We start from the raw sequence: 5,567 nt of genomic DNA, 5'->3' as shown, positions 1-5,567 counted from the left end.
CTCTTTTTCTTCGACCCTCCATGTTTCCAAGCATGGTATTCTTCTACGAGAATGGACCTATACTAACAACATGCCCAAAGTACATGAGATGAAGTTTCACCATCCTTGCCCTAAAGGAGCACTCTCCTAGCCCTTCCTCTAAGACAGACAAAAAGCATCCTTTTGGCAGTCAGTTGAATAGTCAGCACTCTTTTCCAACACTACAGTTAAAATGCATACATTTTTCTTCTGTCAACCCTATAGACCTATGATTTGGAAGAAAATTGAGCCATGAGGCCAGTTTCATTCTGAGTGTGAAGGGTGATTAAGAGCTGTAGTCATGGATGTTCTACCAGTTTCTGTTCAGTTAGTAAGTGTATTTTACTTTTTATGATTCTGAGTTTTTCTTTTACATTTTTCTCCTACTCTATCTAGACATTTCTAACGCAATCTCTTTCAGAGAAGTTGACAGTAGTACCTGGGCATCATTTAGTTCTTCTGGTTTCAATGCCATAGAGATTGACCTTGCTGTCAGTTAGACTGGGATCAATGATTACCAAGCATCTTTGATTTCTTTGCTTTCTTTTGTTTTAGTGGGGAGAAACCAATAGCTGCATCTTTAAGTGGTTGCTTCTAAGCTTTCAAGGTACAAGTCCCTATTCACAATGTAAGATGTAGCATATTTTCTTTGTGAACTATGTTGGCCAACTGACTTTCAAGTCCCCTGAGACTATGATCCAGAGTTTCCAGTGTTGTCCATCTTTCATGCATTTAAAATTTTTTGTTTAGTGTTTTTTGGTTTTCTTCATGCTCTGAGTAATGCTAGAGAGTGGATTGCTTTTGCACTAGTAAACATTACTCTTACCTCAGTATGGAATAGGAAGCCCAATGACAGTAGTTTTGGGTTTAGTGTTTGAATAAGGACTAGGCAGTGGAATCCCATGAGGAAGGAAAAGGAAGATGGTTTCTGGAGTTGCCTTCATCTGAACAAGGAGGTTGGATTCTCTAAATACACACAGCACTGACTCTGCTTAGTGGTCCTTATAATAAGTTCAGCCATCTTGAAATTAAAGATTCATTTAATTTCTATCTGCCTTTTAAACAAAGAACTAAACAAGATACTTCCTCTTTGTTGGTATAACTTTAAAGAAAACAAATACCCAAACTCACCGCTGATGAGTAACTGTGACTCACAAACCTTTCCATCATCAAGGGTCTGAGGCTGCAAATTTTTACAGGAGGAGACTTCATCTTCCTCACTTGCATCAGCTGGTGTATTAAATCTGCTGACATTCTGGTTAGCAGCTTGACACATAGTCTACTACTTCACCAGGATTCCTATATGACTTTGTTACTATTGTTGTTATGTGCTGTCAAGTCTGAACTGATTCATAGCTGATGCTCCTGCAGGTTTTCAAAAGCTGTGAATTACACTGAGAAGCTTGTCCATCTTTCTTCTGCATAGCACCTGATGGAATTGAACCACATGATTTTGGGTTGGCAGTGCAATTCCTTACCCAGTAAGCCTCTAGAGCTATCTGTTATATAACTTTAGGTGTATTTCAAATGCTATGTGGCCTTGGAATTTCCCTCTACTCTAGGAATCGGTGGCTAGCTAGCATCTTCATGGTGGTCTCCTCTTGATGGTGGTCATGTAAAGTAAGTTTCTGGGGTCATGTCTGTTGTATGTTACTGTTCTTTTCTCCCACCCAAAAGCAGGTGGCCCTTGAGCCCTAGACTAAGGGTGGAGGGCTGCTAGAGGATGTGGACTTAAAATCCTGTAGGGCCACAATTTTAGACTGAATATTCTTTAACAGACACAGTAATCATTTTTCTATTTGATGTACTGAATAGCCTAGGGTTGCTGTGATGCTGAACATTGTTCTATAGTCATGTCAAATATAATTATGGTTATCCATTATGTACAATGAGCTTCCAGATTGATTCATGTTGAGAAGCAGAACTTCCTAAACTAGATGCCTCTGGAAACTCTCAAAACTCTATAAATGTACAGAAATGATGTTAATTATACAACAGAGTTCAGATCGTTTTGTGCAAAATCTTACTTTGTATCATATTTGACTTGGGCGACACTTAACCACTGCTAAATTGAGACTAGTGCTGTTATATCTGGAGGAACACTCTTCCACTTTGCACATCACTCTTTGTCAATGTGCTATATGAAGTAACCTGGATTTGCTGTGATGCTGAACCCCGTGCCATTGGGGTTTCAAATACCATAATGGGTTCCCATTGTGGACAGTGTTTGGTCGAGCTCCCAGTTGTAAAATAGGTTTGAAAGCAGGAGTGGCGTCCAATTCCTAAGTCACATGCCTCTGGGAACTCTATGAACTTGGAGAAATGACGATAGTTATGGAAAGTCATTAGATCTTTTGCTCATAGAGTCACTATGAGTTGTCCTCGACTTGATGGCATCAAGAACAACACCACCAACAACATGCTATTTGGTTGTTAGTATCTGTTAAGTTGGTAACCCTATAAATAATGCAATATATAAGAGAACATTCTGTGTCATCTTTATAGGCTTGTCTCCATTGAGCTACAGTATCAATCCATTTCACTGAAGGGGTGTTTGTGGGTTTTGTGTTGTTGTTGTTTTTTTATTTTTTTGGGAGGGTTTCCCATTTTTGCTGTCCCAATGCTTTATCACACATAATGTACTTTTCTAATGATTGTACTTTCCTCATATTGTTGTTGTTAGGGGCCTTCGAGCTAAGTACCACTCATAGTGACCCTATGAACAGTCACCCTGAACCCTGCCCTATCCTGTGCCATCCTTACCATCTTTGACTCCTTTGAGCCAAGTGCTGAAGTCACCATGTCAGTTCATCTCAAGGGGTCTTCCTCTCCTTTGCTGACCCTCTATCTTTCCAAGCATGACGTCTCATTCCAAGGAATAGCCTCACTTCTATACACATCCAAATTATGACAGATGAAGCTTCACTATATTTGCTTCCAAGGAGCTTTCTGTCTGCATTTATTACAAGATATATTTGTTTGTTCTTTTGGTAGTCCATGGGATATTCAGTACTCTTCTCCAACACCATAACTCAAAGGCATCAATTTTTCTATCATCCTTACTAATTGTCTATCTCTCTGATACACAGCAGGTGATTGAGAAGACCATAGCCTGAGTCAGGCACATCTTAGTCTTCAAACTGACATCACTGCTCCTTTGCAATTTGCAGCAGGTGATTGAGAAGACCATAGCCTGAGTCAGGCACATCTTAGTCTTCAAACTGACATCACTGCTCCTTTGCAATTTGCAGCAGGTGATTGAGAAGACCATAGCCTGAGTCAGGCACATCTTAGTCTTCAAACTGACATCACTGCTCCTTTGCAATTTGCAGCAGGTGATTGAGAAGACCATAGCCTGAGTCAGGCACATCTTAGTCTTCAAACTGACATCACTGCTCCTTTGCAATTTGCAGCAGGTGATTGAGAAGACCATAGCCTGAGTCAGGCACATCTTAGTCTTCAAACTGACATCACTGCTCCTTTGCAATTTGCAGCAGGTGATTGAGAAGACCATAGCCTGAGTCAGGCACATCTTAGTCTTCAAACTGACATCACTGCTCCTTTGCAATTTGCAGCAAGTGATTGAGAAGACCATAGCCTGAGTCAGGTACATCTTAAGTCTTCAAACTGACATCACTGCTCCTTTGCAATTTGGAAAGGTCACTGACAGCATATATTCCCAATGTAATACGTCTCTTGATTTCCTGACTGCTGGTATCAGGTTATTGATTACTGATCCAAGTATGCTAAAAAAATCAAGTGAAAAACATTTTTTCTTTTATATAGACTTGTGTATGAGATATTATCTATTATTACTCATGATCGTTTCAGAAAAAAAATTGCCCTAAAGCGTAACTGTGCCTTTCCCCTCATTTCATTAAATGAATGTGCTCATTTAACCCAGTGTTCCTATGCTGTTTGCACTGTTCTAGTCACCTAGTGTTGCAGTTACTAAAATACCATAAATAAAGGCTTTAATAAACAGAACTCTACTTGTTCATAGTGGAAGGAAGAGGTGGCAATCAGGATGCAGAGTGTTGTTTCCTGGGGAAGATTTTCTCTCTGTGGGCTCTGGGGAAAGGCCTTGCACTTCCAGCTTGTTTCCTTTGTGATGACCATATGCCTTAGCCTCAACCTTCCTCATTTATGGTCTTACTTATTCTTCTCTTTTATATCTCAAAAGATATGAACACAAAATACACTCTACACTAATCCTGCTTCATTAATATATCAGAGCAATTCATTCCTAAAGATAATTATAACCACAGGCACCTTGGCTAGTTACAATATGCCTTTTAGGGACACGTTGACATCTATAATACCTTAGCACTCATAAAGCTCAGAACAAGACGGTATTTAACCGCATTTATCATGGAACCTCTTTTCTTGTTGCCAACTTCCACCATATGTTACCAAGTTAGTTTGGTGTTTGGTTTTGAATAAGGTTAGGTAAAAGCTTTCTTTTTAAAGTTGCATAAATATAGTTTTGTTATTTTAAGGCATTTAAAGCTATTGTTTTTCAAGTCTTTTTCTCAATTTTAGTCATACATATGTACACACACACACACACACACACACACACACACACACACACAGACAAAGTTGCCTCAGATCCCCTTTGAGTTAATCTATTTAATTAAATGTATGTGATTTGAATTATAAATAATGGGTCATTTAAGTATTATCTGAAATAACAAGACGTAGACCATGCTTTGCCTGAAGTGAGAAAGACAAGTTACACTGGCCAGTTCTGTGTTCCCTTGCTCTAAGGTCACAATCACATGCTTTGGATTGTGAAGATGAGTGTACCCTAGGGTCCAGGGTTCTCTCCTCAAATAGACACACTTTTGGCTTAAATCCTTGATGAAAATACTAGCATTCTTAGTGTTCATTGTGAGGTAAGTCCTTTTTGGCAAATACAAACGTAAACATAAAAACTTAACTTACCTAGTGGTAAAGACTAGACAGAATGGAATGCGCATCAGGTCACGTTCAGCAATCAAACAAAGTCTGTCATGTGACCTAACAGACCATTATATTCTTGAGAGTGCGGTGGATGTGGTCTAGGCCGCTGACATGACTTTCACTAGCCACAAGTGTATGTGAGCATGAAAATGTGAGAACTGGCAGTCATCTGTCTTTCCCACACCCTCAGGGGACACAGAGATTATCTCCACAGAGTCCATTCACTTGCTACACTGAATGGTCTCTCCAAATCTTCACCACTCCAGCCTTCATTTGGTGATCCTCCAGTGGAGGCCAGTGGTTAGAGCTAAAACCACCACTTTTCGGTAACAAACTAGTGGGAAATTTTAGGGAAAAACAAAGAAACACAAAGTGGAAACTTTTTGATCAATCTTTTCTTCTTTTAACAGATTACAAGCCCAACTTCTGTTGAGATTTGCAGCCTCAAAAATCTGATGGACATAAATAAACTGTTGTTGTTGTGTGCCGTCAAGTCGTTTTCGACTCATAGCGACTCTAAGCACAACAGCCCTAAACCCTGCTCAATCCTGCGCCAACCGCACTGCCTCTGACAAACCCATCCC

The sequence above is a fragment of the Elephantulus edwardii genome, unplaced genomic scaffold (genome assembly GCF_000299155.1).
Source record: "Elephantulus edwardii isolate Elephantulus edwardi_28Jun2011 unplaced genomic scaffold, EleEdw1.0 scaffold00337, whole genome shotgun sequence".
NCBI classification, from domain to species: domain Eukaryota; kingdom Metazoa; phylum Chordata; class Mammalia; order Macroscelidea; family Macroscelididae; genus Elephantulus; species Elephantulus edwardii.
This window is presented reverse-complemented; position numbering follows the sequence as displayed.